This window comes from Gymnoscopelus braueri (assembly GCF_963280865.1).
Source record: "Gymnoscopelus braueri genome assembly, chromosome: 7".
NCBI lineage: Eukaryota > Metazoa > Chordata > Actinopteri > Myctophiformes > Myctophidae > Gymnoscopelus > Gymnoscopelus braueri.
Genome location: NC_137608.1, coordinates 41,245,129 through 41,257,597, shown reverse-complemented (window position 1 = coordinate 41,257,597; position 12,469 = coordinate 41,245,129). Strand labels below are relative to the sequence as shown.

The 12,469-nt window shown below is 39.9% G+C and overlaps 1 protein-coding gene across 1 annotated transcript in view; it reads left to right on the top strand.

The window, feature by feature from the left end:
* Positions 1 to 12,469, top strand: part of LOC308087900 (spermatid perinuclear RNA-binding protein-like) — a 43,064-nt gene that overhangs the window by 2,889 nt on the left and 27,706 nt on the right. The window lies entirely within an intron of this gene.

Below are 12,469 nucleotides of genomic sequence, written 5' to 3'. Positions count from 1 at the left end.
ACCGAAGCTTACGGGTAGATGAATCCCTAGACCTGTGTGTGATGTGTGCATTATCATGCACCTGAGCCAACTGCAGCTAGCAGTGTCAACCTTCATTTGGCAGTTCCCTTGTGGTGTTCCATAGAAGGTTCAGTGTTGGCTTGTGGGTTTTTCTTTTGCAATAATAAGAAAGAAAGTAAGCTTTAACTTTTGAGGGATATTGCTCTTTGCTTTTCTCCTTACAGAGAGTGAGTACTGCAGGGCTGTGTCTTAATCATTTTCGTTGTTGCAGAGTTGTGTCTGCGATAATTACATTTTTGGTCGTTGCTGGTGTTGTCACACCATCAAGTGGCCCACTGTATTGTTGTCAACCACAAGGCAAATCCCGCGACAGCATTGTCACTCCCTCTTAGATCTCCCTAACATATCTTTAAGTGCTGCACGGCTCATTGAAGGCAAGAACTCCTTCTTTGAGGCTCACTGAAATTGACCTGCAGAGATAGAAAGAGAGAGAGAGAGAGAGAGATACCAACAATTTCACAGGGACTGAAATATTAACATAGGCATTTCTGCGCTGGCAGCATAAAGGGATAGCTCTTGCTTCTTCTTCTCTGCTGACACATTTGGCAGTTAGTGTAGGTCTCTCAGGGAGGGGCACCCAAGGTGAGGAACAGTTTGTTTGCATGCGTGAGAAGTATGGGAAATTGGTTTGTTAACTTCCATGTCTTCATTTTTGTGAATTTGGGCCTGGAAAATGGAGGAGGAAAAAAAGATTAGGTCAAAACCTGGTATATAGCTGGACCATGTATGAAATGCAAGAGTGCGTTTAATTTGAATTTGAAACGACAGATGAAGGAAGTGGCGACACTCAGCGAGTGATTAAGTTATCCAGGATATTATATTATCCAGGAGCAGCAAAATATTAATTTCTCAGCATGCGATAAGTTTGGAATGAGCTGAGTGGAAGTACTTTGAATGCCTTCTGAGGAAGCTGAGGATGTAATTGAAGACCCCTGCATGCGTAATTGAAGACTGTGGAGCTGCTGCAAATGGCCCCTGGTGACCTAATAGGGAACGGAATCATAGGAAGCAGAATCCTTTAGAAAGAGCAATGGCTAATGGGTAAACTCCAACACTCGGCTGGCCGACCAATAGTGTCCTCAGTCAGTGACACAGTCATACTTAAGCCTTTATGGGTCTGGCCCTATAACAATTGGTTGGTCAAAAACTTTAGATCTGAATTTATATAACAACTTTCTTAACAAGGTTACATAAGTACTTTTAAAAAGAAATACAATTGAAATAATTAAAGAAATGTTACAAACAATCAAATAATAAAGTTGAACATTGAGGCAAATAAATGGATAGTGAAAATAGAGGTAAAACAAGCGATAAAATTATAATAAAAAATAACTCAAACATTACATAGACAGTAAACAGCAGAGGTATGTTTAGATAAAAAAAGCATTTTTGTACAATATAAATAGGATTTTAATAGTTTATTATGATATTTAGGGTCCGGGCAGCTATACTGCCGGTCAAGAATCAACCGAGAATTTGTCACTACCAGTACAAGCAGCGAAATGCAAGTGTGGCAAGGTCCCTCTTGTATTTCTGGTTCTTCTAAACTTCTAAGTGGCAAGTGGTGCTACAGCAACCGTCCAGAGTTAAAAACTTTGAAAATTCATAACAAATCAGTCGTGTGTTTTATCACTTTGCAACTGGGACCAAAATGTATACAGGCCCAAGTGAGCAGAAACATTCATATCCTTTGAGTTGGTAGGCCTACGAATTATGATTGAAGTCCATTACTCTTTTCATCTCCATATCTCTTTGCACATTTTTCTCATTTGACGGCAAGCATCTTCAGACTGTCCACAAGTGATCCAGACAGATCTTTTAAACATAAAAAAATAGGGTATCAAAATGTTTTATTGTAGATGATACTATAAACATCTACAGCAAATTCTTGCTAAATCAATTTTCTCTCTTATCAATCATGCAAAATCAATTGTGGAAAAGTTTGAAATCTGCCATTAAGAGTCAAACTACACTACCACATTTCCTCAGCACTTTGTCCAGCTGTTTCTACTACTTGCAGTAGCTCAAGAGTTAGAGCGTCTATCTGTTAATCAAAAGATTCCCTCGGCTCATTCAGGCTTGTTTTGTCTTTATTTAATCTCTCCCCCCCCCCCTCTCTCTCTCTCTATGGTGATTTGAAGCTAAATTACAGGTGCCCTTGACATCACCCCTCATTGATGATCACAAAGACCAACAACATTTTCAATTAGTCAAAATTACTAGATATTAAGCACAGCAATTGCTAATATCAACTGAGGGTGTAGATTAGATTCACACGGTGGTATATAACTGGCTTGAGTAATGCAAGAGGCTGTAAGCAAAAGTCAAAATATATACAACTCTGCAAAAGGTTCCCTTGAACAATACACTTTAGCTTGGTTATATTTCTTCTCACTAAATCCATGTAGTGAACAGTAACTAACATGGTGTGTGTGCCTGTGTAGCTTGATCCGTATAGTTTTCCACTTTGAATCACAAGGTTCTGGGTTCGATACAGATCCTGCCAACTCAGCCTATGAGTAGCATAAACAACACTCTGCACATAGGTCCAGTCCTATGGCGGACTTTCTCTGGGTAACTAAATAAATAAACCTGTACACAGTGGAATTGTGTACAGGACAGGTAAAAGTCAAAGTTTTCCAAACGTAATGCAAACGTATGTATTTCTCTTGGGGGGGACTGGGGACTGTGGGGGGGGATTAGTCTTTCCCAGTCTTATTTGTGCGTGGCCACGCAGTCAGGTGTACAGGGAGTACAGAAGGGGACTTTAATGGTTTAATTAACATTTGGATCCACAGTAGACATGTGTGCTAATCCACCCTCCTGTTTCTCCTTTGTCTTCCTCCTCTTGCTATTTTCCATCTTTCTCTGTTTACTCCTTCCACTTCCACTTCCCGGCGCCAACCATTGCTGTGCAGGCAGCTACAATTAGCCATTGTTAGGTAGAATGGACTTAAATATGCGACTGATATACTGTAGCATAGTTCACAGTCACAAATGTATTGCTTAGTCTATGTCTGTCGGTATATTTAACATTGGCCTTTTAAATCCAGCCAAGAGGTAATGATCTGTGAAAAAGCCAAATTGTGCACGGAGGTTTGGAGAAAGCACTCCCTCCCTGGGCTGGTTAACAGCAAGTTGGAGATGTCGGCTACCACTAGTGACAGAGTGGTTAAGGAGGGATTTTTCTTTTCTTTTTTTCAGTAGCACTGCTGCTGCGGAACCGTACGTGAACTGTAACCAGAATGAGCTCGAATCTTGAGTCTGGAAGGAAGAACAGCATGCATCCCAGAGTTACTCCTAATGAAATTCATTAGTTCCCTTGCTGTTGCTTCAAATAGGTCTCATCTATAATAAACCACCTGAGTTGAATGGAGTTAGAAAATTGCCTCATGACCCATAGAGGCAGTGTTTGGCACATGGTGGCACTGAGAGGACATAAAAACTCACCTCTAAAACATTGTTTTGGGTGATATATGTACTGTATACAGTATAGTCTGGCAGTGGAACTTCCTTCAGGGGTTTTGTAGCTTGTTGTAGAGATATAATATTGGCTATGGTTTGCGTGAGCTCAATGGATTCAGAAATCCATTCTCTTTATGACAAGACCCCCTTGGTTGCTACCCTGAGGCTTGTGGTTTTGCATTCGTTTTTTGCATTTGTCTTTGAACATCCAGAACATCTCCAATAGTGTGGTTAATGTTAATATATTCAAGCTAGCCTTTCACTTGATCAGAACTCAGATGTGCAGTGGCAGTGCACTTGTTCAGGTTAAAATGCAACAGTTAAGGCGGTTACACACCGGCGAATATGCGAATATACGCAAAATTCGGACTCGTTCCGAATAATTAAAAGACGCTTTTTTCGCTCCGCGAAACTGGTGTGGAAGCTTGCATTGACTTTATAAGGTTTAAAAAAAATACGTATTATTCGCATGAAAAAAATCGCCCCGGTGTGTAAGGACCTTTAGGGTTAACCCTTTCAATCTGGCATCCCTATTTTAGGCATGTCATTATAGGTGAACAATTTCAAATATATATATTTTTTAATTTAATTTACAAAATATTAAAACTTTTTAAAAATAGTTAAAATAGCAGATCTACAAGCTCAATGCAAGCTCAATTTCCATTTTTTTGGTCATACAATGATGTATATAGGGCTAAGTGGTTAAGCTTTGTTTGAGCTCATCCGATTCATTCACTTGGCTCTCACCTAAGAGAATGGACTGTTGCCCCACACTATGTTTTGTCTTGAATTGAATACATTTTGTCCAGGTACACATACTGTTCCCTCACTGCTGGAACCCCAAGATTCAGTGCGATGTGTTTGGAGAGGAGGATACTAACTGATTGCTTGTTCATTCATGCATGGGCACATGATGTCTCCATTACCTGTCCTAGACACAGTGAGAGCCAGCTCCCCTAGACATGGCACTGGAGCTACAGATTCAAGCACACAATTGTTCCTTACTTAGATTAACTTTTAGCTAGCCCTGGTAATGTGAACCTTTTCAGTTATATTTTGAATAGTTGCATCATTGTCAGTCCTCATAAGGGGATTAATAAGGCTAGGCAATCTTTAATCTGATGGTGGTTATTTGCAGAAGACATTACTTTCCCTCTATAGGCACATGTTCCTGTTGCATTCTCCCAACAGCTCTGAAGACATCCTGAATGTTGACCTTATGGCAGTGTACAGGGTACACTATAGACATATACCCTAACCCTTTGATAATGATAATGAATTGTATTTGTATAGTGCTTTTCCAAACAACGTTACAAAGTGCTGTACAGAGCAAGGTTAAAACAACAGACAACAGGGCAAAATCTGAAAACTGTAATAACAACTTACTTTAAAACGATAACAATCACATGCAGAACGGAAGAAAAACACTTGACATAGAGGTAGGTTTTCAAAAGCGTCTTAAACAAAGGCACGGATGGTGCTAACCGTAGCTGCACAGGCAGTGCGTTCCACAGCCTAGGTGCCCGGGCGGCAAAAGCCTGATCGCCCGGGTAATTAATTAGGTCTCAAAATCACACTTTTAGCACATACACGAACAAAGACTAAGTGGATTCTGACAGTATGTAAATGAGACTATCAATTAGGCCCTAGTTTTGGTCAAGTGGTTACTATTCATGTTCTATTGAACTTTGAATCTGAAAGGAGATCGTGTTAGACTAAAATCCTAATCATCCAAGGGAGAAGATTGGGATCAATATACAATACATGACATCGACACGGAAGGGTGTTAAGATGAGTGTACAGCGGAAGGAGTAAAAGTCCTTCACACCAACGAGATAACGGCTCTTTGCGTCCTCCAAAATGCCCATGGCGCACATGAAATTGGCAATTAGCAGTGGTTTAGTCACTGTCACCAAAACAAAGTCCCATGTCAAATGTCGCCATATGAAACATAGGCTCACCTGACGTTCACAGCCTCGAGCCCAGGCCCAACTTTCCCCGCCCAGATATCTTGGGGTGAGGTTTTGGGTGGGTGGGGGTCAATAGGTATACACTCCCTGACTGTGTCAGCCCAGGAAACACCGCCCAAAAAGGGTGTATACTAAGGCAGTCTGAGCAGGTGTTGCCCACACATTCACTGAGAGAGTGAAACTCGTCTGCTTATTTAGCCAAATCACGATTGTTTTTAATGGACATGTTGGTCAGGCCTGACTGAACATGTTCAGCCAGTTGTTACTAGGAACAGTTCTCTGAAGATGATACAGGGTTTTTATTGTCACCCAAAAGTGCTGGCATGTGTGGTCCATTAACCTGAGACCAGGCAGAGTTATTGTCAGGCGTGCGTGGATTCAGTCAACTGAAACACTTGCAAGAGATAAGTCTTTAACCCATTCAAACCGGGAACGCATCCGTGTAACCACTTTATCCATATTTTATTCTATGGCTATTCAAAAATAGCAGATATACGTCAGTTCTTTTTTTGAAAAATTGTGCAAATCTTTGAATATATATATTTTCAAACCAACATGTTTAACTCAAATCTTTGCTTCTGGGGGGTCCTGGAACACAATGTTTTGAGATGGGGTCCGCGGCAAAATACATATAATTTTGGGGGTACCGGTACTTGACATGAAAAAGTTTGGGAACCACTGATATGGCAACATAAGTTTTTTCAAAAAACGGTTAGGATTTAGAAGACATTTGTAGAATATTTATATTCATAGATTTGCAAAAATTTTCACAATAAAAAAATATATAGCAGATCTACAAGCTTGTAGCGCCGCGCTATGAGCTTGTAGATCTGTTATTTTTTGAATAGCCAACGAAATCGAAAAATTACACAGATGCCTTCCTGGTCTTAATGGGTTAATGTGGTGTACTTTCCAGTTATGGGGGATCTGCAATCAAACTGGCATACTCTGGCCATGGTAGAGCTGTTGATTGAAACGATGATGTAACATAGTAGCATTTGGTGTTGTCTGCGCTGACATCCCTCAGTGCAAAGTGAGTCTCGGCTGGGGTGAATCATGCAGCAGTGTGTGTTGCTCCCAAAACTCCAGCAGTATCTGCGAGATTCTGTTAATCCACATCAACCGAGAGTAAATGGAATTATCCGAGACCGCCGGGGAAAACCAATGTAGTGTTTGTGGAAACAAACATTCAACAACATCATACTTCACAACTTACTGGTGCAGCCAAAACATGTAACATCACAGTGACAGCACATATACTGTAGGCATGGGACGATATGAAAATGTAATGCCAAAATTAAGTGTTTTTATTGGTTCATAGTACACTTTTTTCTGAACATATTTTTTTGTGAAAGACAAACAAGAACAGATTTAGCGACACCCAGCAGGTAATGATAATGAGAGAAAAAAGCCATTCATCAAAAGAATCTATCTATCAACCTGATATTCACTCCGACAATATTCAGAGGAAGGCCCTCAAAATAATTGGAGTTGACCAGGACACTGCCAGTACACAGCTGTCCATCGCTAGCCTTAGCCACAGAAGACAGGTTGCTGCCACTATAGTCCTGTACAAAATGCACCCTTCAGCATATGCTCCCCCCACCATACGTCAGACGGCGAACCACCCGCCTATGCACAGTCACACCAGAACATGCTCTCAGCCTCCCAGGCTCCAAAACACACACATTGGACAGAACCTTTCTGCACACTGCTGTCCGGGTGTGGAACAGCCCACCAGAGCATGTACTTGATTCCATCACTGCAGTGAACCGTATGATTGGCCAATGGATACATTATCTTACTTGGCTATTGTTCATAATTGCATTAAAAAAATAAGGGTAGTAAGTAAAGTAAATGAATAACTAACTAATGATAATCCTGATCATTTTTTATCAATATTGAAATCACAATTATTTATCACGATTATTCACTGAGTTTAGTGACAGAAATATTTGTATTGCAATGTCACATAAACATTACACTGCTTTCACATTCACGTTGTGCTTTACATTCATGCTAAGTACAATGTTTTAAATCAAAGTATAATTGGTCCTCTAACCTAAAATCAGAATAAATACCAAAACATAACACAAAACAGAGCACTGCTTTCACTTTTGCATTTTTGCTAGATTCCTGCTAATTAACACTATCTTTTCTAATACTATTTGTATTCACTTCAGTGCATTTCCTCCAAGCAAAATATAGTCTTTCACTCCATGCATTGTACTTGCATGATGGATGCGAATTAAACTCTTGAACCTAGTTGACATTTTATAACATAGGCTGGTATTAACATCGCTTTGAATGTGATGCGGAAATCTCCGGCATTATAAGTGTGAAACATGCAGGAATCAATTAAATAATCCCTGCAATTCACTCTGAAATTCAGGCCCTGAAGGCAGTAATTTAGGGTGCTTCATTTGCATTAAAGCTGAGCGTTCTAGGTGCAGACCACACATTTTAAATGTCACTGAAAGGGTTGATCATGTTCATTTAATTGGGGAAGGCAAAATCGTAATCACGATTAAAATTTGATGAATTGTGAAACTTAAAATAAGAATAAATGGCCCAGACTGCTGGTCTAGCGGTCCGGGACAGCGCGTCGCGGGTTCAAGTCTCGATCCCGACGGCCTTTGCTGTGTGACACTCCCCAGCTCTCTCTCCAAGTATGATAGTTGCATACTTGTGTGTTTAAAGATATATCTTGCTCTTCAGTTTTCTTAAAATGGACGGTTGGCATTGTTAGGGTTTCTAATAAGAACCAAGGGACACAGCTGCAAGATGGCAGCTACCTATGCTCCCTTGGTTTCAGTCGTAAATTATAACAATGCGGTCAGCCTATTTTTAAGGACACTGAAGGACAAAAATATTGACTGGCTAAGAAAAAAAAAAGGCCAACTGAAAGGTTGAGGTTGTCCTTTAAGCACTCATGCGCAATTGCGCATGGATGCTACCTTTAGTAGAAGATGGGGATCAAGTGCATTGTGCTTACTGCAATGTTACTGCAGGCTTATGGCATATAGTTGTTTGTTGTTTTGTTTGGTTGTTTGTTTGTTAGTTGTTCGTTGTTTTTGATGTGGGTTTATGAAAGGCGCTATATAAATTCAAGCTATTATTATTATTATTATTATTATGTTTTCCTACATTCCTACATCTCATTACAAATCTATTAACGCATTAATGAAGGCCTAATTACTTTCTCGTTCCCCCCTTTATTTTTGATTACTAACTTCAAGCTGATGTGTCATAATAACAAAGCAGCTGTTTTTAAGTGTGTTGAGCATGTCACCCAGCTTGGCTCAGCATGGCTTCACAAACAGGCTTCTTTAGGGGCTGATCATCTCAGCTGTGGCTGCCTGAGGGGGGAGTTGACTAGTACGCAAATAGTCATGCAAATATCTGTCGCGGTTTACGGACTGAGACTCGTAAAACTGCGACCATGAAGGTGGGGCTCCCTGCAGAGACCTGGCGCCAGATACTTGTAGGGCGGAATATCAAAGCCTTGATTTCCTAATATTCCAGTACATTTTGGGTGAGACTGGTCAGTTGATCTACTGTACTCTTTAAGTTGTAAATGTCAGTCACTTCTGCAGGTAACCAACCATCATTTCATGGTACCCTGAGCCTCCACCATCCCTTTCAAAATGAGCAAGTGGATGATAAAGTTTGTGTTCTGCCCTGTCTGTTTGCTCATACGAGTCTGTCGAGTCTCCGGTCTCCAATTATCACTTCACCAGTCATGATCTCATCTCACTTTAATGAAATGTGTGTTCATCAACTTGTCTGTGAAGAAACAACTTGTTAATTAAGAGCTGCTATATCATCACTCAAGAAACGGGTCTCAAGTCTAAAAAACATGAGGGGTGCTAATTAACATTTATTTTGGTATTATTTCACACCTTATTTTCACTTGTGTCAACTTCCAGTGCATGCAGTTGTTGACATAACTGCTTCTTTTTGCAGCCTAGACTATAGGCTAAGTATAGTCTAGGCCTCAATCATTGTCTCCCTCCCAGTTGTATCAGCTCATTGACCCCTGTTTTGGCTCAGGCTATAATAATGGGGAACACTTATCATTCTGGGAGATTACTATGGTATTTCTGAAAAGTAAACACAACCATGTGCCCATATAAGCACAAGTGCTTCCTGTTTGAAATGTGTATATACCATGTTGCCTCATCTGTTTCCCCTCCCAAAACAGCCACGTCCCCCTCCTATACCAGCTGTGGTCCACGTATATAACATTTTACAGTGAGTTTTACTGGTCTGAAGAGTGAGACGCGCATGCCTCTGAAAAACACCAAAACACTACTTAAAGAGAACACAGGAAAAAATACATAGCCTGTGTACTATCTATACTCTGCTCTGAATTGTCTTAACAGTGTCCACATCATGATGCACTGTAATCTGGTCCATGATCGTCTTTGCCTCAGTCTGGATTATGATGTTGAGCCTCTCTCACTATCTAAAGATGAATGCAAATTGAAAATTAAAAAGAAAAACGTCTGTATGATTGAGTATGATAACACAATAGAATAGTGGAGTTGCTCTCCATAATCTGCTGCAGTGAAATTATAACTGGTATTGTATGGAATAATTTTGGCAAGATGTTAGGTTGCTATGAGCCTATCATCATATCACAGTGTTATCATCATCATCATCATATGCTATTTATTTTAGTGTCTTTTTTTCTCACTTGAGATTTATTCACGTTCAGGTTAACTGAACTGGCTATACCCTTTGAACTATCATGGATACCATGGAAATTAAGCAGATTTATTAGCAGGTTTATACATTTTTAGTATATTGTTGTATAATAGGCCTTTGTTTTATGTGATGTCAACCATCAGCAACCTGGGGGAAAAATAAATGTACTAAGGAGAAATGCTTTTGTATCGTCAAAGCCTCACATCATGTTGTAGATTCAAGATTCCACAACAGCAGTGGCTAGGAGGATGTTACGGGGTATCATTTGAAGTCATCTGCTAACATAAAAGCCCAGCTCATAAAAGTTGCCTGCAGTAAAAATGACCTAAATAAACATAGCCTAAAATAAACCCCTCCCAGGGTTCACATAACCTTCCCCAAAATGGAGGACAGGGAAGGCTTTCAAACACTGCTGGCATTGGGGGAGAGAGAACCTGACCCGAGTGATGTTTCAGTTTTGAATACAGGAGTTGGAATATGCGGTTTGAATGACTGTTTTACACAAAAAGTCATAAAACACCCTGAGTGCATGCATTTTTAGTACTGGCTGGTCCCAGTGGAAAATGGACCCCTAACCCTAGCAGTAAAGAGTGCTACAGGTTGTAGTCCTAAAAAGGCAGAAGTGAGTTTGCAATGGGTTTTCAGTACTTTTTTTTCTTGGGGTTTTTGATTAAATGAAGTCTTATGTTTCACATTATGACATAAATTACACCCGTAGATATCTCAACTGTGAATTTTAAAACCTGTATGTGCTCTTTTAAACATATATTTTCTGTGTAAAACATATTCAAAAAGTGTGTTGATTTGTTAAGATTATCTTAAAGGACAAGTCCGGACTAAAATAACATATAGCCTTTTTTTCTTACTTATAGTGATCCCAAATGACTGGCCATGGGGTCTATTTGCAGAATTGCCCCCCTGTCGTCCAGTTTCCCCAGCAGTCCGCAGCAGCCCCCATAGCATAGAGTTGAGCCCATAAGCATATGACCGCTATTTGTTGTGGTCAAAAGTTTTTTTTTCTTCTCATGAATCTGTTATTAGTTGTCATTACACACGCATCCATGCACTGGTTGTCCCACATGAGCCGCCACAGTCTCTGACCGGCATCATGACGAAGTCTCGCGAGGAGTGGAGTGGATGTGATTTCACCCCACGTTGGTCTGTTTAGCAGACCACGGCGGCTTGTGTGGGACAACCAAGGCATGGATGCGTGTGTAATGACAAACTAAGTTTTGCCTTGGCCTCTAGGGAGTGTGCATGCAATGGTCTCTCACAATATTCACACCCATGCAGTAATGTTTTTTACAACGAATGCTACATTTGTAGAGCCTTTAAACACTAATCAACTTTATTTCCTCTTCTTAACTTTACTTGTTGCGACTTGCGAGCATTTATCTTTATGATTGACATTTCACAATGTTTTTGGTTGGCAGAACAAAACAGAAACAGAAAAAAACGTTTTATTGTTTCCCTTCTGGCTTGAATTTATTGTTGTTTTGCTGGTTTGCAAAGCACTTTGTAACACTGTTCAGAAAAGTGCTGTATAAAGTTTATTATTATTAAATGCATAATAAAACAAAGCATTTTGCTTGTAGTGTGGAGGACTTTTCACAGGACAGTTTTTTTTTAGATCCGCATTGTCTTTTTACACCATGCTGTGCTAACCATCTGCCAGTACTGCAGTGCCGTGAAAGTCCTTAAAAAGTCATTACTGTATTCATAATTATCTTCATGTTATCGTCTCTCTCTTCAGGGATAAAGAGGTTATTAGAAAGCGAGTACTGTAGATAAGGATAATACAAATTGTGTAGTATAGTCTCTATTGTGTTACATGTTGTGTCTGTGTCATGTACAGTAGGTATGTTGTCAATTCATGGGTATATCTGCACTCTGCAGCATCTGCCACTAGACATTACAGTTACACACCATATTGTACCTTTAATGCGTTTCTTATAGATTTTGGAGCTATGTACTGTATATAAATTAGGGTTGTTATGCAGTAATGGGGATGTACAGTAGCTGTATAGAAATATATAAGTAATAAGAAAACAGACTACAGAAAAATGCTACCCTTGAAATTACATTTTTTTTTTTTAAAGTCATTTTTCTTTTTCACAAAATGCTGCCAGAATCTACAGGCAGTCATACACTAGCAAGGAAACATGTTCTCTGTCATTGAGAAAAAGGTCAAGGTGACAGAGAATCTAATTGATGCTCAACGTGACCCCGCTGTGTCCCCTGGGATTTCATACAGTAGCAATGTG